This window comes from Macrobrachium rosenbergii, chromosome 53, assembly GCF_040412425.1.
Source record: "Macrobrachium rosenbergii isolate ZJJX-2024 chromosome 53, ASM4041242v1, whole genome shotgun sequence".
NCBI lineage: Eukaryota > Metazoa > Arthropoda > Malacostraca > Decapoda > Palaemonidae > Macrobrachium > Macrobrachium rosenbergii.
Genome location: NC_089793.1, coordinates 21175324 through 21199846, shown reverse-complemented (window position 1 = coordinate 21199846; position 24523 = coordinate 21175324).

The following is a 24523-nucleotide window of genomic DNA, read 5'->3' as shown; positions in this document are numbered from 1 at the left end:
ACCAAGAAACAATTTGTTTCTTTTTCATTCTTAATTTATTTTTATTAAAGATCTGGTCGATGGTACCAAATCATCGATATGCATGATAGATAATTACATAATTACTTAGATTCATTTTAGCCATTACTCATGTTTTCGAGATTTTCTGTTGACAAATATACAAAATCAGACAAACAAACATAAAAACCGTAAAACCGATCCCTAACCACTTCGTTGATGGTGATAAAAAGCCGCGGAAATAGTTGAGATGGTAGTTTTAAGACAAAAATTAAGCCCGTGAAGAACCTAGGTAACTTTTGCTCCCAATTAAAGTACTCAGCATATTAAAAATCAAGTAAAAAATGCGCCGAAGAAAATTCGGCGCAATCGAGTTTTCTGTACACGTACAATCAAGCCCACCGAAAACAGATCTATCTTTCGGTGGTCTCGGTATAATGCTGTATGAGCCGCTGCCCATGAAACTTCAACCACGACCCGGTGGTGGCCTGGCCTACATCGTTGCAGTAGCACGATTATGGCTAACTTTAACCTTAAATAAAAAACAACTACTGAGGCTAGAGGGCTGCAATTTGGTATGTATGATGATTGGGTGTGGATGATCCAACATGCCAATTTGCAGCCCTCTAGCCTCAATGATTTTTAAGATCTGAGGCGGACAGAAAAAATGCGAGACGAGGACGAGACAAAGCCGGCACAATAGTTTTCTTTTCAGAAAACTGCAAAGTTGTTCCTATTGTAACGTAAATATCGGCAAATCGTGCACGCGACTGTCAAAGACCAAAGCACGAAAGCTGTACCAAAGCCCAAGGCTTAGAACATGGTGTTATGGTTATTATGCGGCGTATGGTACTTACAGAACACAAGCCCAACAGGAAGCGTAATAGGCCGTGCGTCCATGACATTTCCATAATATATTCTGTAATAAACAGGTGTGTTTTTCTTAGGCTGTTCTAGAATGTCATTCCTATGCGAGAAAAATAGGAATGAATGACGCTTATGATATCTATATCGTTCTTCCAAAGTATTGTGAAAATGAGGAAATTTGCTCACAGAGAGAGAGAGAGAGAGAAATAGGAATGGATGATGCTTATATCTATATCGTTCTTCCAAAGTATTGTGAAAATGAGGAAATTTGCTCAGAGAGAGAGAGAGAGAGAGAGAGAAATAGGAATGAATGACGCCGCTTATGATATCTATATCGTTCTTCCAAAGTACTGTGAAAATGAAATTTGCTCACAGAAGAGAGAGAGAGAAGAGTCCGATGGAAAAATATTTCATGCCCCGCCAATATATTCTGGCTCTGATGATTTTAATTATGTTGGAAATGAAATATCTCTATTCTTTCAATAAAAGTTTATGATAATGAGGCTTCATTAGCATGAAATTTTTAGCAAATGATGGAATCATAACAAAAAGTTTCTCACTTATTTATTTTCTGAGATAGATGACTAGATTAAGGCGATGTGTAATAAAAATAACAGCACCAACAACAACAACAACAACAACAACAACAACAACAACAACAATAATAATAATTATTATTATTATTATTATTATTATTATTATTATTGTTGTTGTTGTTGTTGTAATAATAACAATAATAATAATTTAATAATAATTATTATTATTATTATTATTATTATTATTATTATTATTATTATTATTGTTGTTGTTGTTATTGTTGTTGTTATACAGAAAGCACTCGAATATTTGTGATATATTTAAAAGACCAGTTTCCATATTTTTAAACATACGTAAAACTTGTTCCACAGAAATAGCTTAGCATACTATACCATTAAAGAATGTTACTTAAAAGTAAAGTCAAAGTAACCATTGTAAGTCAGACCATCAACACCCAAACTGCTTTGAAGATACCAGCATCGGACAATATGAGTTAGATTCACTAACTGCAAGTTTACTTTTGAAATAAAAACAGGTGACGAGCCTGGAAATCTCATGGGTGTGGTATAAGTCATGATTGCTATTTGAAAGCAAACAAAAAAAATAAATAAATAGTGATTTGAGCCCCCGTTGAGATTCAGTGTTACAACTAAGACTCTCTCTCTCTCTCTCTCTCTCTCTCTCCCTCTCTCTCTCTCTCTCTCTCTCTCTCTCTCTATATATATATATATATATATATATATATATGTATATATGTATGCGTGTGTATGTATGTATGTATAAATGAAACACGAAAATATGGAACGTAATGAATATATAAATTAAGACAATGCCACGACGGAAAGTGAAACGACGGAGTGGTGCTAGGCCTTTCGACTTACGTCCTTTACTTAGGCGTGGGACGGTAAGTCGAAAGCTAACGGCTTTTGAGATCTATAATTATGTCTGAAATGTAATGCGTCTTACATACTGTACCTGTCAACATAAGATGATAATCATTCTGTTGAGGGACTATGCTAAGGTTAGACAGGATTCAAATGCAAATCCTAGGACGGTCATCCTCAAACTGTTCAGACTGACCAGTGGACAGTGAAGGGTAGAGAAGATACTACATTTTAAATCGATCATCAAAGCCATTCTACCTTACTCTCCTCATGACGAAACCACTTACTTCTTGGTTCCAGAATAATGAAACTTTAGATCACTATATCGTTTGAAGGACAGGTTCATTTCAGTAACGGAAGGAAGAGTCACATTATCTGCAGATAAAATGGCAAGGAAGGGTAAAATGCCAAAATAATTCCCCTAAAACTAATTTGGTGACAAATGGCCCCTCAGGACAGATGTCAAGGAAAGGGAATTTGAAAGAAGGCCATTTAATATCAACGGCTAAATAAAGCATCTTGACTTTGGTTAACAATTTGCCTATAATAATAGAATCTGAGTGGATCTTTCTTGTTTGTCCGCCCCGGGTAGGGGCGGGGTAGGTAGGAGATATGGAGGGTAGGGGAGACATGATATATCCACCCTCCTCCTGCAAACCTGTTTGTCCACCCCTGGTGGGGGCGGTGTAGGTAGGGGATCGGGAGGGTAGGGGAGACATAACGGGCAGCGCCGGGTTCCAGCGCAGCATATAGCGTGCCATCAAGCTCGTTTCTAATAATAATTACATACGGGGGGATAGTATCAAAAATGAGGGTCCCAGTCCCTAGGGACATTCCGTACGTCACAGGTTAGGCCAAGCTACCTTCATTCTGTATGCATACACTGTAGAGATGCTAGTGATGAAAAAGACTAGTCACGGACTGTAGTTAATTTCTCCTTGCATATACGTAAATTCTACAGTAGAATGAATAGGTTACGGCTCATCACTGAAATAATCCTATAAGGCATCAGTACGTTCGAAATCTATGCAGGACAGGTTAACTGCGAGTTACTAGATTTTTTTTTTTATAGTCTAGTATTAGGTAAACAGTACCGTATTGCGCTATTAGTGTCTCTGCCTGTTTAAATGCTGTGCTGAGTTCTTCGTTTTAACGTGCTTTTTCCCATTTTTATATGGGGTAAGCACGATGCCTTCTTTTGAAGGACTTTGATTTGGCGTTGGGGTAGGCCGTAGCCTCGATCGGCTGCCCTGCCTGACATCGCTTAGACCCCGGTAGCGAATTTGTACATACGTTGGCTTATTTTCCATAGGTCTCTTATTCCATTGTGTATATTGCCGGAAGGACGCTGAATTCCTGCCTTGGTTTTCCTGACAAAATACGCGTTCTGATCCCTTTGTTTCATATCTTACAAAAACTGGCGTTAAATATCCTTCTTTGAGAATGGAATTTCTCTCTCTCAACCAACACCATTGGCGCCCCCCACCCAACTCCCCACCAAATACACAACAAAAACATGGGATCCAGATAGAAGTTATTTGGTGAAGCAGAGACATTTAAATTAAAAATCAGCTTTTAATTTTACGATGTCTGCATGATGGCGAGCTAGTAAGGGAAGGATTTTTACGAGTATAATGTAAGAAAATTTAATATCCGATATGCATCCACGGCAAACTTGATTAAAATTGGATTTTGGATGTCTTATGTAAGAGCATCGCCCTCCTGTTGTAAATCTCTTTTTGGCATTTGTACTTTTTGTTTCTTTGGCGTTTCTCTTAGTGGCCAGGCCATTTTGTTTCTCTCCATGGCGTGTATATATATAACATATATATATATATATATATATATATATATATATATATATATATATATATATATATATATATATATATATATATATGTATGTATATATATATATATATATATATATATATGTGTGTGTGTGTGTATATTGAGGTCACGTGTTCATTAAATTCACCATATATATATATATATATATATATATATATATATATATATATATGTTATATATATATATATATATATATATATATATATATATATATATATATATATATATATATATACATATATATATATATATATATATATATATATATATATATATATGTGTGTGTGTGTGTGTGTGTGTGTGTGTGCGTGCGTGCGTGTGAATGGTTCATAAACACGAACAAGAGAGGATGGAGGAACAGAAATAAGGATGCAGAGGTGAATTAGTTTTTAATAGAATATTTATATGACTGATTTGTTTTTATTGTATTTTTTTAAAAATAATTATTCCAGAAACACAAGTAATATACTCTCTGCGAAAACAGAATTTCGGCTTCAAATCCTCGTTTTAAACTGTAATCCGATTGAGAGTCACTTGCGGAGCTCTTCCGCCGGACCTTTAGATTTCCACGAAATCTCACTTTGCTAAGGTATCTTACCTATAAAATCAATACACACACGCATGCATGCATACACACACACACACACGCACGCACACACACACAAACACACACACACACACATATATACATATATATATATATATATATATATATATATATATATATATATATATATATATATATATGTATATATATATATATATACACTATTCATTTATTTTGCCATTCAGAATTTTTTTCACACATTAACTCCTATGAAGCAATCTGGAGCGAGACAAAAGTGGATTATGCGAAATGACAGTTTATTAGCAATTCAAAAATGAATGCAAATGAATGCAATTCCTTCATGCACAGAGATGTTAAAATGACAATTCGAAATAGCCACAGGACATAAAATTATTCAAACTGCAAATGAGACCGAAATAAACTAATAAATCGCAAAATTGCTTCATTTTGGAAGACAATGAAAAGTCTGGCATTAGATTGCTCAATCAAACTTTCATGCACCGAGCTTTCAGACGAAATTATAGATAATCTAATCCAAGGCATATGTGATCAAAATTTACATGACGATTAATTAAACATCTGCAATATTAGAAATAATGAGACTTCCGGCGTTGATCCCGTGTGATTATTTTAGCGAGTATTTTCTACCGATTAATTCCAGGAATTAGGGTTATCACACCCGTTCCTGATTCGTTCAGAACGCTCCGGATTCTTTTGCATTCGTCAGAACAGTTCAAAGGGCTAATTGCCCAGGTATTTTAATATATCATTTATCCGCTGTTTATTGAGAGTAAGACCATAATCACAATTTACTTTAATCAGGACTTCGTGGGAGCATTTATACAATTCCTGATTTACAGCTTAATTCACTTCTACTTTAGTAGTTTTACATGAATTTCCATATGAATATAACTTGTTCGTCAGTTACACTCACTTGGCGACACATCAGTTCAATAGGTTACTCACTCAACCAGAGATGCGTGGGCCACCCTCATTCATAACCAATCAAGTCATCGAGATATTTCATTAAACATATCAAACGTGAGTAAAAGCATTACCCCCAACTTCGTTCTGCAAGTAAATAGCGGTGGACAAGACAAATAATAATTAAGCAGTAACCAACAGCTTTATAACGAGCAAAGAAATATTATTTTGTACGGTTCGTAAAACGAAGACAGGAAAGATAAAAATGGTTATGCACTAAATTTAGGCAACTCGCTCAAATTCCAGTTAAAACTACGGTACTGATGCTAGGCCTCAGACGAGTTTGAGTATGTGGTTTTTTATTTATGACACTTACGTGGCATATGGCAATACAAACTTCCTGAAGATACCTTGTATCCTTATTATTGAGAGTCCATGATAATTCTAGACAAAAAAAAAAAAAACGTAAAAAATGCGCCGAAGTTTCTTCGGCACAATCGAATTTCCTGTCATCACTTTAGCGTATAATCAAGGCCACCGAAAACAGATCTATCTTTCGGTGGTCTCGGTATAATGCTGTATGAGCCACGGCCCATGAAACTTTAACCACGGCCCGTTGGTGGCCTGTCCTATATCACTGGCGGACGGGCGATTATGGCTAACTTTAACCTTAAATAAAATAAAAACTACTTACACTAGAGGGCTGCAACTTGGTATGTTTAATGATTGGAGGGTGGATGACCAACATACCGATTTGCAACCCTCTAGCCTCAGCAGTTTTTAAGATCTGAGGGCGGACAGAAAAAAGTGCGGACGGACAAACAAAGCCGGCACAAAAGTTTTCTTTTCAGAAAACTAAAGCCGTATCTGTGATGAAGAGAGCAGAAAGCCGAAGCTGATAAAAGTTGCAATTAACGGCTTGGTGATAAATTTTCAAAGATGGTCTAAGAAACGACCCTACTTCATCTTTAATGAGCTCATCCTTTCGTTGCACGAGTCTACCCTTAGGAACTTATTTTGCAATAATCTCTTTTACGAGCTTTCCCATTTACGCTGTGACATTTGTGTCTACACTCGAGGAAGCCAGGCTTTTAATGAAGACAAGGAGAGATGAGGAACTGGAGGAAATGAGGGCTTGACTATTATGGAAGTAAATGGAGATGAATGAGTCAGTTAAGATACGATTATGAGATGAAATAGGAGAATCACGCAGCAGCAGCATGGCGAGCCTTTAAGAAAATTTTATGCCTATTTCGGGATTTTATAGGAACGAATTGGGATGTGGTCTCTCTTATAAGTCTATACCTCCAGGAAAATGGTTAAAGGAAGAACAGAAGTGAATAACAAATGGGCGACAACGATTCAGGAGGGTAACGAAATACGCTCGTTTGTGGCAGTTGTTATCTAACGCTTTCCTACACTATGCCTGAAGAATACTGGTTACCTCATTTCTCCTCTCTCTCTCTCTCTCTCTCTCTCTCCTTCAGAAGTGCCCTTGTTTTCACAGTACTTTGATAGCCCAAATTACAAATGGCAAGAAACGGAATGGGTCTATAGGAAGGGGGTAGAAGAATTAACTCGCCGAAAAAAAATAAAACTTTTAACGAAGGAAATAAGTATTTCTCAAGTTATGGATGCAGTCCTGTAAATGTCTCTCTCTCTCTCTCTCTCTCTCTCTCTCTCTCTCTCTCTCTCTCTCTCTCTCTCTCTCTCTCTCTCTCCTTCAAAAGTACCCTTGTTTTCACAGTACTTCGATAGCCCAAATTACAAATGGCAAGAAACAGAATGTTTCTATAGGAACAGGGTACAAGAATTAACTCGCCGAAAAGAAATAAAACTTTTAACGAAGGAAACAAATATTTCTCAAGTTATGGATGCAGTGTCCTAAACTTAAAAGAATTATGAAGACGATGACTTCTCGTTGTTCTTGCTCTTCATCTCCTGTACAGAAGCTGGGAAGTAATATTTCCAACTCAAAGCAGAACGAATCCGGGTGCAAAAGTCACAGGTAAAAAGGTAACAGAAAAAAAGTCACAGGAAAAAAGTCACATTAATCTTTCCTAGAAAGTGACCCCCAAGGGTTTTAACCCGGTATGTATCCAGCTCTGGGGCGTGTTTAGTACAAGCCCGTTGGGGATTACCGTAAAAGCATAAAGAAAAGACTGTAAATATCATAAAGATAATGACCCCCAAGCAATATTGTGAATTTTTCCCTCTGACCCTACTACTGGCCACCATAAATTAATGTGGCTTTTTTTTCCGGTGACTTTTTTCCCTAGCCAAAATTGTGAATTTTTTTTGTTACCTTTTTTCTTGTGATTTTATTACCGGCCACCCGTAGAACAAAGAATTTTCAGAAGTAACTCCAGAACAGATTTCAGCGAGTGTTTGCGGTTAAGATTCCTAGCTACCGGCCACAGCCACGCAAATGTTCAAAGAAATTTTGTGCAGATGCAGTCTACTTTTTCCTGATGGATGGATACGCGTCTAGGCACAGGACCAAAGTTACTTAAATTAATAGTGAAAGATCAGATATATATATATATATATATATATATATATATATATATATATATATATATATATATATATATATATATATATATATATATATATATAAAATTATAATATATATATATGCATATATATATATATGTATATATATATATATATATATATATATATATATATATATATATATATATATTTATATACATATATATACATATATATGTGTATGTACATATATATATATATATATATGTGTGTGTGTATATATATATATATATATATATATCTTAGACGTTCAACATGAGTTTTACCGTGATTGCTACTTTGCTTTTCAAGTACTGTGTTCCTTTGTTTCACTGATTTTTTTTACTTTAATGTTTTGCTATTTTACATCTGAACCCTGCATCGTGGTGAGAATTGAATGGATAAAGTCTGAATGAAAATGGATTCTAGTTTATTCTGTTACAGTCTGCAAAGATAATTTTCAATTCTATCCCACAACATCTTTAACACGATTCCTATATCTAGAAATATTTTCTTATAGAATGAAAAGTCCATTTGAAATCTCATCATCTCATTCATCACTGGGAATTCCCCATCTACACCAGAATCTATTTTCATATGTCTGCTGCCTTGCCAATTTAATGTTAAATCAAACCTTTCTTTTTAATAAAAAAAAAATAGAGACAAGAACGTATCATACAGATGCAGTGATTCATTTCCATGTTAATATATATAACAGGAATGTGGGAATACAGGAATTGAACGGAATGCAGTCTGAACATTTTTTTTTTATTAGAAAAATACTTCAATGCAGTTTTACAGTTATTTCACAATATTTACATAATTTTACAATCATAATTTTTTCTTCTTACCAGTAATGCAATATGTTTACATACATGAATGCAAAAAAAAATAACACTGGTAATATCATAATCCCTAAATTCTGAGTGAGTTATATTCCATAATTTAATGATATAATATATGACAGTTATCACAACTGCAATTTCCGCAATATTTTTAAGCCTCATAACAATTATTATAACCTTCACTAACTTTTCTAGAACTTGATATTAAGGGTTATTACAATGAATAATCGTCCTCCCATCTCTTAGGTTACTTGTTTCAGCTCTTCACATTTATACATGCATACATAGATATATTCATACATATGTTGTAATCACAATACGTATGTGGAAAAACGTGGTCAATAGATTCCATTTGCATTATACATACACACACACACACACACACACACACACACACACACACACACACACACATATATATATATATATATATATATATATATGTGTGTGTGTGTGTCAATGTGTGTATGTGTGTGTGTGTGTAATGTAAATTCCATGTATCCCTAGTATAACGTATCTCTCGACAACGTATCTTTTGGTGGGAGAATTATTGGCCCTAATCCGTGATTGCAATGAATTCCCGAATAAGGTCTGTGTATTATTTGATTTAATATTTCTGTTTACTAATAATTTACAATATAACCTTACAATAACTGAATCTTATCAGAATCGCAATGATAAGCTGCATATTGCGCAATTAGTCAAACAGAACGATCCCATTTCTCATTCACATCCCATTCTGAGTTTAGACACAGCAGTGGGCAAAGGAATTGTTGCTACTTTTTTCAGCGAAAGTTTGGTCCCGCTGTCGGTCCTCGCCATGCCACTGTCTAGAAAAAAAATAGCAACGAAACAAAAAGACACGACTTCCTCGGGCAACAGCCGTTTATTAGCTTAGAAAACAGACTGAGGAGTCATGAAAATGCGGCGAACAAAAAGAGCAAGTGTTTTCACGACGGCTCTCCGGCATTTAGGTAAGTGAAACATTTCTAACTTCTATGACGCACAAAGCGCCACAGGACAAAGACTGGCTTTGCCTTTACTCTTCGTTATAAAAAGGAAATACACAGAGAGAGACCATTAGCGTCCTTTCAATTGTCTTTTCCTGTCATATCAAAGGAGATCCTGTTTTGCTCCGGAGATCTAGAAAGTATTTATTCGTTAAAAAGTAAACACAATAGCTCTTTTTCTTTAGCAAGCAATAAGTATTATTGGCGGGAAATAACATCCAGTACGAAAGTACATATGATCAAAACATAAATAATAATAATTTTACACGTTACATGAAATGGTTTGCGTTACCTAAAATTGTTCCTGCTATAACAAGGGCTTTGTCAGTATTCTCAATAATGATCTATTTTATATTTATACATACTTTCTTTCTCGAAAGAAGGACTATTATTCTTTGCTGGTATTTCCAGGAAGAAATCACATTCTGAAATAGGGCTGATTTTTTTTCCTATATTTTGGTGATTGCTGTCATCCACTAAAAGGATTCAGACATCAATAAGGGAGTGTTTGTGCCCCTTGTGCAGACTGTAAAAACGTCTTTATAGGAAAAACAGGAAGACCTGTTGATCAGCGATTGAGGCAACATATGTGGAAATGCAATTAGAAGGGGAGGTGTGAATAATGCTTTATTCATGCACATGTCATCAACTGACCATAGTGTTGATTGGCAAAGTGAATTGTTATTTAAAACAAACAATACACAGAAAAAGAATATAGTTGAGGCTGCCGGCACTAGGGCAGAACCTGATTTCAACTGAAACGAAAGTAACTATAAGTTTCACAGTTTGTTGTTCCATTATATAATTCAAGCAGCCAGCCTTAACAAGGTTGTCTAACAATTGTTGTTTTTAGAGTGGCAGTTTGGTAATGACAGAAGGTGGCTGTTAATTTTTTCCTCTCTTAGTTTTTGTAACTTTTCTTCTTTTATTGTATTATTCTGTAATCATCTGAAGAGGAGACCAAGTTGGTCTTGAAACTGGAGTGAATTTCACGTTTTTATTTAATACTGTATTTCCGAAATACAACGGGATTTTAATATATTATATATATATATATATATATATATATATATATATATATATATATATATATATATATATATATATATATATTCATATTACGTAAAACAGTTGTTGCTCACAGATTCTTAAAAGAATATTAACATTACTTATGTAGCTTTACCTTACCTATTTTTGTAATAAACCAGATCGCTGTATAACGACGCAATATGCTCAGAGGAAGCATAATAACCGAAAGGGGAACACATAACCAGCAGTCTTAAGTAAAGCAAATCCTATACCATCTTTACATCACAAGAACAAAAGGAGCGCCATAATGAAAGTCAAATGCAGAACAACATGCACTGACAACTAGAAAGAAGAGAGATTGCCGAGTAAATAAGCAATCAAAAATGAAAGTGGGGACTGAAACGCAAGTTTCTCTCTCTCTCTCTCTCTCTCTCTCTCTCTCTCTCTCTCTCTCTCTCTCTCTCTCATGGACACACGTAACCATCACCTAACTTTGCGGAGGTTATTGTGCTCTAAAGGCTTCGGGGGCTACACCACTTGGGTACTTGTCGGACTGCTGATTGCCCACTGTTGTGCCGTTGGCCATCATCGTTAATTGAGAATTTGCTGTTAGAGGCGCAATGCAGAACTGTCATGAATATGAAAATGACTACAGGTACGAAACAGAGAATGTATTTTTTAAATATCACGTCTCATCTTCATCGGGGGTAAAACTGAAGAGATGTGATATATAGGAAATGGACATATTTTCTGTGTCGGAACGCATGTTTTTTTATTTTATGCGTGTGTATTATTTATAATATAATATCAGTCCCATTTCCTCTATGATGACAGTCTTAAGAGGCGAAAAAACTTATTTTAATTGTTTATTTTAGTTTTAAACGTAAATATGATAACCATTGGGATTTTTATCAGAGCTTAATTAAACTAGCAGAAAAAAATTTAAACCTTTCACTTTTGAATAATTAAATTTCTGAGCATTCATTTGCTGACTACTCTCGAGCTGAGCCATTTCTGTAACAGATTTCCAATCCTACTTCTTTGGCATTCTCTATCAGTTGTCTCTTTAAAAATGATTTTCGAAAAGATCTGTTCGTTACGTGGAAGAAGGTAAACCACCAACACTCCTCAATTTTCGTAAGCTACCCGACACCCCTTATTAGCTGGGAAATGGGAAGGTTTCGACGCATAGAATGTTAATAACGGGTTTTTAAGCTTCCATTACCCAGGGTAAACAGGACAAACCAAATGCGGTGCCTCCAACCAAGCTATTTGTGTTGCAACACAACCGTTTGTTGTGGCCTTGTTTGCTCTTGAAATTCAATTAAACACCAAATGCTAGAAACACATACTATGCTTCATTTCTGCTGTTAACAAAGGACTGCTCTCCTGACCAGTACTGTTTCGTTTTTAAGACGCTGTTTCAGTAGCACGCAAAATAGAAATAAAAAAGAATACAGATATATGTATGTATGTATACACAGAGACAGTATATATATATATATATATATATATATATATATATATATATATATATATATATATATATATATATGACTTTATCACCTCACCGTGATTCATATACAATCAGTAAGCTACAAACGTCCCTTTAATAGATATCAATTGCTCTACCTCGGAAATAATATATTTTCATATAGAGCGAATTGGATATTAAAGGATGTTTGTAGCTACTGATTATATATATATATATATATATATATATATATATATATATATATATATATATATATATATGTGTATATATGTATATATATATACCTATATAATGTGTGTGTTTGTGTGTACGTGTGCTGTGCGTGTTTGTGTGTGTGCGTACATTATGTGTGAGTATAATTGACGTAACGATTTGATTTCATCCATGAAATGCCAAAAGTTTCAGCTTGTTAGTGCAATGAGTGACTTGTTTAACGGTAAAATTTAACAGAAAATAAACCCGTAAATCAGTTGTGAATCACCTCTACCGATTTTAAGAATTTCAAACAGAAAAACTCATATATCTGTCCGAAAACGGCACCGAAATCCAAGAACAAGATCAATAAATGGATGAAAGACCACGATAAATAAACTTGGAAGGTAAAGGCAAAGGAAATCATCCGCGATTCTCTTCCCCCTCTTTACCGAACAGTTTTCAATCCAGAGTGACGAGAGGGAACCGCGTCCCTGGATGCCCCTAAATCTGAGGGATACTGTGAAGAAAGTAGTTTTATTTACCGTTCTTTTCTGATGTGGCCCATAGAGCCAGCTCTGCAGATTTACGACCTAACTCGTTTATTTCTGTTCTATACCCGACTATTTTTTTTCCTCATTTCACATATTCCCTCTCTTCGCGGAGCAATAAATATCCTCGGAGCTACATCCATTACCGGCTGACGGATTTTAGGGAATGTAAACGAAGTAGATGAGTGGTTCTTTGACGATTTTTCCTTGAAGATGGTACCGAGAAAATTATCTGACTTAGACGGATACAATCAGATGGACGAGGACGGAGGCAGATGGGACCTTAGCAGATACGTTTTTATAGTGGCCGGTAATAAAGTCACAGGAAAAAATTTCAGGAAAAAAGTCACAATTTTGGCTGGGAAAAAAGTCGCAGGAAAAAAAGCCACATTAATTTATGGTGGCCGGTAATAAAGCCACGGGGGAAAAATTCACAATATTTCTTTATCTTTATGATACATATCTTTATCATTATGATAAATATCTTTATGATATTTACAGTCTTTTGTTTATGTTTATACGGAAATCCCCAACGGGATTGTCCTAAACACGCCGCAAAGGTGGAGACATACCGGGTTAAAACGCTCAGGGGTTATTAACTAGGAAAGATTAATGACTTTTTCCCTGTGAATTTTTTCCCGTGGCTTTTTTCCCTGTGACTTTTTCCCTGTGACTTTTTTCTGTGACTTTTTCCCCGTGACTTTTTAGCTGGATTCGTTTTTATTACTATGACCATACCATTTAAAGTTTAGTCTACCTAAGAGGACATTCCATTATTACTAAGAGGTTTAGTTTGGGATTTAGAACAATAAAACTCAAAGTTATAACAAAGCAATGTTCAGGACCTAACACTGTAAATACTGGAATCCGACATTAAAGAAGAGAAGTATTTATGACTCAGAAATTCTTGATTTACGATTGTCCCTTGTTTCTGAACGCTCTTTGGTGCTTGTTATGACTGAACAGTTTTTCATTTACATAACTATATTTTATAATTTCACTCAGCATTACGAAGGCAGATTGGTTATCATTATTATTCTAAAAGCAAATATAAAACATGCTTAAAAATTACACTGCTATTTCTACTAGCTTCGGTGTAGCGGCTTAGGTGATTCTTACATAATCCTATAAGGTTTTCTCGCACTTATTAAGAAGAATCCAGGTAAAAAAAGTCATAGGCTAAAAGTCTCAGAAAAAAGGTCACAGGAAAAAAGTCACAGGAAAAAGTCACAGGTAAAAAAGTAACAGAAAAAAGGGTCACAGGAAAAAAGTCACAGAAAAAATCACAGGAAAAAAGTCACAGAAAAAAGTCACAGGTAAAAAAGTCACAGAAAAAAATTCAGCGGTAAAAAAGTCACAGAAAAAAACCACAGGAAAAGGTCACAGAAAAAAGTCACAGGTGAAAAGTCACAGAAGAAAAGTCACAGGACAAAAAGTCACATTAATATTTCTAAGTGACCCCCAAGGATTTTAACCCGGTATGTATCCACCTTTGCGGTGTGTTTTGTACAAGCCCGTTGGGGATTACCCTAAAAACATTAGTAAAAGACCGTAAATTAATGTGACTTTTTTCATGTGACTTTTTTTCCTAGCCAAAATTGTGACTTTTTTTCTGTGACTTTCTTTTCCTGTGACTTTATTACTGGCCACCACTAGGAAAATGGAGAAGATATCAGTCCCTTTACCGTCAGCCGTATGGGTTCTAATCTATTTTTTCCAGTATGAAGATCAACAAAACAGAATGTGTATCACACAACCATCACTTTCAAATAGGCGTCACATTTCGTAAGAATGAGAGAGAGAGAGAGAGAGAGAGAGAGAGAGAGAGAGAGAGAGAGTGTGTGTGTGTGTGTGGTTGTGCATATGCGTTTAAAAACTAACATTTCACAGTTCCTCATAGGACGGGTTGGTATCGTTCTCAGCTAGCACTCTGCTGGGCCCGCGTTCGATTCTCCGACCGGCCAATGAAGAATTAGAGAAATTTACTTGTGGTGATAGAAATGCATTTCTCGTTATAATGTGGTTCGGATTCCACAATAAGCTGTAGGTCCCGTTGCTGGGTAACCAGTTGGTTCTTAGCCACGTAAAATAAATCTAATCCTTCGGGCCAGCCCTAGGAGAGCTGTTCATCAGCTCAGTGGTCTGGTTAAACTAAGGTATACTTAACTAACATTTCACTGTCACCATTAAACTGCCACTTGCAAATAGGCGTCATTATTTCGTGAGAGAGAGAGAGAGAGAGAGAGAGAGAGAGAGAGAGAGAGAGAGAGAGAGAGAGAGTGGTTGTGCATATGTTTTTAAAACTTAACGCTTCACTGTCTCCCTTAACACCTTTGCTAAAGCTTATGATTTCATCAGATCTGTGCTATGTTTCTATTATTTATTTGATCCACTGCTCTTTATCCCCCGGCTTTCATACAAATGGAAGAAGTGAATATTTTATAAGCAAATCCGTGGTCCTCGTTTCGTTATCCTTTTAAAAATCGAATGAACGTGAAACAAAAATGCCATCCATGTACATAAATTCCACTTTAAAATTCTGATTTCCAACTCAATAATCCAATGGCATTTTGGCTAAAAAAAAAAAACAAAAGAAGCAATAACGGTCTTCGGCGCTTCTTCTCTTTTTCTGTAGCTTCTTTAAATTTCTTTTTTTATCTTCTGCTCTTCTTTCCTCTCCTGTATTTTTTTTAGCTTTCGCCGGATGAGGGTAAACTTTATGAACTGCAAAACTAATTTACATATTTCCGATGCATCTGAATACCTGAGAGAGAGAGAGAGAGAGAGAGAGAGAGAGAGAGAGAGAGAGAGAGAGAGAGAGAGAGAGAGAGAGAGAGAGAGATTGGGCTTTGTAAAAGAGAAAAAGGAATAAAGTTCGGTATCCCTGAAAGAGTTTTTAGAAACCTGAAAAAAATATATATGAATTTTTACGCAGTTTTTCTCTACGTATTGTCGTATCAAACCCGATAAAAAGTAGAGGAACGGATCCGTATTCCTGTGAAGCCGTATTTTGGAAGCGGGAAAATAAGCAAAATAAACAATTTCTTATTTCGTTGTATTCTATGTTTGCAGACATACAGAAATTGCTTACTTGAAGTCATTCCCAAAAATACAGGCGATATTTATTCACTTTATCGGAACAGTGTATAATCACTGGTACTTTAGAAAACGACTATCAAGTGGTAAGTATATTAAAAAAAGTATAATAAATGACATAAGGACTTTCAGTAAATAAACATGAATTTTTGCCCTTAATATGCATTTAACATCCTAAGATAGGGAGAATAAATCTTATTGAATATATGTTGTGTTCGTGTGTATGAGAGAGAGAGAGAGAGAGAGAGAGAGAGAGAGAGAGAGAGAGAGAGAGAGAGAGAGAGAGATCCTGCCGGCAGATTAAATCCCCAATATCCTATGAACACGAGAAGGAAAGAATTTACGATGTACTCTGAGTTTCCCAGCATCTAGCAATGAATCTGGTTCATTGTTCAGTTTCATTTTCGGGATCCTTTACACGCTTGTACATTTTTGCTTTTTATTATATACCGGCTGGTCCGCTGGTATAGTGGAGTGGTTAGTGTCGTGAAAGCCACTCAGATGTCGCGGGTTCGCGTCTCCCCCAAGGCATGAAAAATGAAAAATCACTGGCTCTGTATCATGATCAGTTACTGTTGCAGTTTGGGATCTGCATGGGAGGTTGAAACCAACATTCTTTGGAAGCTTGAATTTCAAGTCAATGGCCCCTATGTACTAGTTCCATGTGAATAGGTTTCATTTACTGAAATAATAATTGGATGACTAAACAAGTTTCTACTAGTTTGATAAATCGTTCAGAATATTTGTATCACAGTTATTTAACGTTCTCAGAGACAGGAACTAACCAGCCATCCTAACAAGCGACATGTAACTCCAATGGATGGTCGTATTTCTGACGTAAAAATACGCCTAATAACTTCAAGGCAAAAGAATCTATTAAGTGTAGCTTTCATTTTTTTTTTTTTAGGACGCGGTGGGAAAAAAGATGCGAAATTTTACAAAACCAAAGCAAAGTTTTATTGAGTTAGTTTTGGTGAGTCTACAGAATAATTCTTATAACATAAAACATATGTGAAGGTTCTTTGAATGGGAGGAACGTGCCAGTGAGAAGTGGAATAAAGTTTTGAAGGCAATATGACACATTCTATAGAAATCTATGTAATATGAACGTTTACATATTCTTGAGAATAACATATTGCAATTCTTTTTATTCTTTATGCAAATTTTTTGTCTTTTTATTCATGTCAACATAACATGAAATTTAATTTTAAAGTTTGGACAGAAAATAGGTCACAAGTTTTGGATACCAAAACAAAAACGTAGATAAATTAGATGTTCCTATTTCCAGGAAATGCATAAATACAGCATTAGGATAATTTCCCTAGGTTTTACTCTAATTACACACATTCAGTTAAAAGATATACCTTGGGCTTAGCTTGCATGTTTTACAAAACCGAACACATTTTTGCCATTGAAGAATTCACCTTCAATCAGTGAATAGCGTAATCAGATATATAAAGTTCATCAGACTAACTCACCATTCAAGTTATCTAGTTCACCAAAGTTGCCGTTTCTGTTCACACACAGATTTTCAATAGGTTCGTTAATGATTGAGAGACCTACTTCCATCGTTGAGCCTGATTCAAAGGCTGTCACCTATTCGTTTACCCCGTAGGAGAGTAGTGCCGTCAGCGCACATCATGCGGTGTACTGTAGGCATTACTGAAGGTTTTTTTGCAGAGTCCCTTCGACCCCTAGCTGCAACCTCTTTCATTACTTTTACTCTACCTCCATTCATATTACCTTTCTTCCATCTCGCTATCAGCCTCCTTTTAACAAATATTTCATAGCGCAACTGCGAGGTTTTCCTCCTGTTACACCTTGCAGACCAACCTACTCTCAATTTCCTTTTCAGCGCTGAATGACCTCATAAATCCCAGTGCTTGGCCTTTGGCCTGAACTCTGTATTAAATTCACCGTATTCGTTTATCCGTCGGCAGTCAAACAGAGGTTATCGGAGCCAGTGGAATCTAATGGAACGCATTTTTGTTTGGTTGTTTTTTTTTTTTTTTAACTATCATGTCTAACTAAAAGAGACTACAGTTTGATCCAGATCATCCTTTCAGTATCCTGGATTTTGTAGTACATTTTTTTTACGTAAACACATATCTGAATGCTTGTTTGTAAAGCTGATGAAAGAAGTGAAGAGTAACATCTTGTTTTCAGTAGCAGCGATGGTTTTTAGTTTTCTGTAAAAAAAAAACAAACAATTGTGCCGGCTTTGTCTGTCCGTCCGCACTTTATTGTGTGAGCACTTTTTTCTGTCCGCCCTCAGATCGTAAAAACTAATGAGGCTAGAGGGTTGCAAATTGGTATGTTGATCATCCACACTACAATCATCAAACATACCAAATTGCAGCCTCTAGCCTCAGTAGTTTTTATTTTATTTAAGGTTAGTTTTAGCCATAATCATGCTTCTGGCAACGATATACAATAAGCCACCACCGGGCCTTAGTTAAAGTTTCATGGGCCGCGGATCATACAACATTATACCGAGACCACCGAAAGATTGATCTGTCTTCGGTGGCCTTGATTATACTCTGCAGTGGCTGCGCAAAAAACTCGATTGCGCCGAAGAAACTTAGGCGCACTTTTTACTTGTTCTGTTTTTAAACGGTATCTAATTTTTTACAAAAATCCATTTGTCTATTCTGTTGCATTTGTTTGTTTCCTTTGGAAATATTTGCATTAATTTAGTGTCTATATTTTTCTATTTTGCTACAATCTTAGTATTTCCCTTCACTTATTTTGTCTCTAAATCTGAAATACAAAAACTTCATAAAAAATCTTGAGATGGTTTGCAAGTAACTGCTATGTATACAAATATTCATACATGCATATGTACGTGCATGAACGTACATACACATACATAAGCACACACAAATATACATACAAGCACAAAGCACGCCATATACATATATATATATACATATATATATATATATATATATATATATATATATATATATATATATATATATATATATATTATATATATATGTATATATCGAGCCTCTATGGCTTGGTTGGTGGAGTGGCAACCACATACTCGTACTTCATAGAAGCCTGTGGCGAGGGTTCAATCCCCGCAGCCGACCAGTCAAGAGGCGGAAACTTTGCTATCCGTGTAGACATCCCGGAATTACGTATGCAATCAACGGATAGGTTTGCTGAAAGCAAATGGATGTTACAGACTAATACACACATAAACAAAGCCACTCCAACATCTTCTAAAAACATAACAGACACCTCACACGTCTCGAACTGTCGGACTACCCGCCCAGTTCTCCTCGTGCTGCTGGGAGAAAGGGAGCTGGGGTTTCGGTAATACATGTACACACTCGTTACCGGGGTCTAAGCGATGTCAGGCAGGGCAGCCGGTCGAGGTTACGGCCTACCCCACCGCCAAATCAAAGTCCTTCAAAGAAGGCACCGTGCTTACCCCATATAAAAATGGGTATAAAAGCACGTTAAAACGAAGAAGATATATATATGTATATATATATACAGTATACATATATATTTTTTATCTCATCACCATGACATTTTATAAACAAACATTACGCTACAAATGTCCTTTAATATCCAATTCGCTCTACTTCGGGAATATCACCGAAGGGGGATTAAAAGTGATAAATGATATGGTACCCAAGTGACTAGAAAAACCGACGGGTATTCGAGTTACTTAGGTACCATATCATTTATCACTTATAATCCCTCTTCGGTGATATGCCCGATGTAGCCCGAACTGGATATTAAACGACATTTGTAGCCTAATGTCTGTATATAAAATGTCACGGTGATGTGATAAAAATTCATATATATATTTGAATTTTTATCAGATCACCGTGACATTATATATATATATATATATATATATATATATATATATATATATATTATATATATATATATATATATATATATATATATATATATATGTATATATATATATATATATATATATATATATATATATGGCGTGTTTTTTGTGCTTGCGTGTATATTTGTATATGCTTATGTATGTGTATGTACGTTCATACGTACGTATAGATGTAAGTATGAATATCTGTATACACAGCAGTTACTTGCAAACCATCTCAAGATGACTGCCAATTGTTAGGCCAATAAAAACAATTTACTCTAGAGCTTTTGAAACGAAATACAATCATCGAGCAGAAAACGTGACTTACGGAAATAAAAATCTTACTATATTAATTAAAAGGATTTTATGAAGCTTTTGATGTGGCACCTTGTAATTCGAATACCCGTCAGGTGTTCTAGTCACTTGGGTACCACACCATTTTTCACTTAAAATTCCCCTTCGGTGACATTCCCGAAGTAGCGCGAATTGGATATTAAAATGACATTTGTAGCTTAATGTTTATATATTTATATATATATATATATATATATATATATATATATATATATATATATATATATATATATATATATATATATATATATATATATATATATATATATATATATATATATATATATATATATATATATATATATATGCATATATATATAAAGTTAAGTATACCTTAGTTTAACAGGCCACTGTGCTGATAAACAGCTCTCCTAGGGCTGGCCCGAAGGATTACACTTATTTTACGAGGCTAAGAACCAGTTGGTTACCTAGCAACGGGACCTGCAGCTTATTGTGGAATCCAAACCACATTATAGCGAGAAATGAATTTCTATCACCAGAAATAAATTCCTCTAATTCTTCATTGGCCGGCCGGAGTTTCGAACGCGGGCCCAGCTGTGTGCTAACAAGAACTATACCGACTTGCCCAATGAGGAACTATATATATATATATATATATATATATATATATATATATATATATATATATATATATATATACATATACATACAAAGCCACAAATATCGTTGAATATCCGGTTCGCTACACCTCGGGAATAACTTACACCCACGGGGAATTATACGATAAGTACTTCGTGCGTGACCGGCTTCGAACCAATGTCTTCTTTAGAAACAACTGCAAGGGAATTAAACACAGAGCCATGAAAACTGATATAAGTTGATATCGACTCTGTTGTATACATAGGCCTGTCAAACTCAGGCTTGAATGTGACAAAAGTTCATAAGTGTCACAAACTTACCAGGCAGCTATCATGGTGGTGGACTGTTACCGGGTCTAAGGTACAGACCCTGGATTCTACAGGATGGCTCGGTGGTCTGAGTCACTGTCGATCGTTACTTCTATAGCAGGCATCGGTTTGAATCCCACCAGGACGAAGCACTTATTATTTATAATTTCCCGTTGGTGTAGGTTAATCACAAGGTTTGGTGAATTAGATATTAAAGTATAAAAACGTTAGCGTGAATGTGACAAAATTCACACACACACAAACACACTTATACACACACACACACACACACACACACACACACATACACATATATATATATATATATATATATATATATATATATATATATATATATATATATATATATATATATATATATATATATATATATATTATATATATGTGTATATATGATTTTCCTGTGATGATAATAATTCATTCATAGTTTCGTAAAAATGAATCACAGAGAACTAAACAAATTAGGGCAATGTTTTAATTAAACGAACGACAAGAGAAAGAAGGACAGAAAACGGATGAGTTCTAGTTTTAATTACAAAACAGAAGCAATGCAGAAGCGAAATGGCGCTCTTGATGTCATGCTAATTTAAATGGATTTAGGAGACAATGTCATTATTCCAAGTAATGAGTTCCAGTCCGACCTCCCAAGGGAAATTCCGGAAGATTTTTCGTGCAACAATTCCATCATCAAGCCTTTCATTTTTCCAAGGAATTATTTGATCTATGTTACTTGACGATGGTTTGTTCTCTCTAAATTGAGTGTCTATATATTTATAACGCGTACGTTCACATACTCACTCCATATATATATATATATATATATATATATATATATATATATATATATATATATATATATATATATATATATATATATATATACATACATATATATATTATACACATATATATATATATATATATATATATATATATATATATATATATATATATATATACATGAGAGCGTCTATGAAAATAATTTGGTTCTAGGTGTGCAATATTCTACCCCAAATCTCTTCACTGGTCCCCCAGTTTATTTAAATTCAGTCTTGCCACGTTAAGTTTGTTCACTTGTTTTGGTTTAAAAGAAAACAAAGTAAAGTTAGGGCAAGTTAACTGAAAGTATTGTTGATTTTGAAGTTCTTTGCCCACACAAATTCTTCAGGTTATTTGTTACGTCATTGTTAGCTTGTGATATTTCCAAATGTTTCCTTGTGGATAAATTCATAGCTGGCGTTATTACAAGCGTTATTTTCTTATCACATTTCTTCCAGGAACTTTCCATCTTAAGGACTATTTATGTTTTTTCTTGAATAACATAATTTTCGTCTAATATCTCACCATTATGTAAATTGGCAGACCTTTTAACTTTCCTCTTCTGTTTGATCTTATATTTTGTTAAATCTTAATTTCTATCATTATTCAAATATTTTTCTTAGTTTTGCCTTCCAAATTTATTGGCTCCCAATTTCGTTCCCAACTACGATCTCTTTTCAGATGTACTGTATCCTTTTTCCAGCAAGAATGGCCATTCAAAGGCCTCCTTATATTTTATTCTCTCTCTCTCTCTCTCTCTCTCTCTCTCTCTCTCTCTCTCTCTCTGTAATTAATGGTCTCTCTCTCTTTTTTTTTTTTTTTTAACCTCGCCATGACCCTTCTTTGTTTCACCCTGCCCTACACACCGTTCGGCCTTTCTAGTTTCCATTAAATTCTACTCACCCTTAAAGCCTTGCTATTTCCGATATTCCCGCTCTCTCTCTCTCTCTCTCTCTCTCTCTCTCTCTCTCTCTCTCTCTCTCTCTCTCTCTCTCTCAAGCATTATTATCAGTGCTTACTGCCCGCCCAGATATCAAAATATTTCTTTGCTAAAAACAATGATTGATGTTCGGTAACTATACTGTTGTGCAGCGTTGTCATAACGCGTAAAGGAGGAGGAGTCTCTTCGGAACGATTAGTATAATAATTATACAGTGACGTCACAGCAACAACGGGCATCCACTAGAGTGCATTATTATTCATTTGTTTATAAATATTACGAAACTTGCTAAAAATCGTCTATATTTCATCTATAACTCTTAAATTCACAGCTGGTAGGATCTTTGGCTAGTGCGAGAATTGAGGGATTATTGGATATAAATCCCGTCTCGATTCCCCTTATAGTGGGTGCAGATATTATATAGCACAGTATAACCAATTGTATCATCTGGTAAAGTCCCTAGCATTATAGCTAGGACAACAGAATTCACAAACCTATTAAGAATAACTTTATTGGTGGTAATCCCTTTTTCTTGGGTGAGAAAAATATGTGGCCTTATGAGGAATAATACTGTAAAGATTGGAGAAAGGCATTATGATGAAGAGACATTGTAGTAAATAAATGTGTCTACTACCCATGATGTCGGAAGCTGTGCAGCCAATATAACTGCTGCCGCGTTAATTTTGGTCTACTGCCTTTGTGTTTTTTTTTTGTGGGGGGGCTCTCCCCCTTACCTTCATGATCCATCTCTTCACACAGTTTTCTTTTCACAATCATTTTCCCTCACTTTAAATGCCCTAGTACTATGTGACCAGCTCAACAGCTGGCTGAAATGTAGGGTTAGGGCTGCGGGTGTCATAGGACTGGCTCCAGCCTTTCTTTGGATAGTACCCGCAAAACTCGGGCGGGTTTTAAAACAAGGTAGACATCCTTGAGCTGTGTGGCCAAGAAGTGCAGTAATGAAAAAAAAAATCAGAACCCGAATGAGTATAAAAGAGTGAAAACTGACTTAAAAATCACTAAAGATCATAAAGCGAGTCCTTGATAATGCAATTAACAGGTGTTCCATAAAAGAGGGTAGTTTCAATAAGCAAATAAGTATGTTTTGCCCTTTCTTCGTCAAAGCTTCATAACGCATGATTAGGGTAATGTGTAAAATTAATTAACTTCTATGCAATCACCATTATGACAAAATCTCACACTCTGTAAATACACCTTGGTACAAATTGGAAAC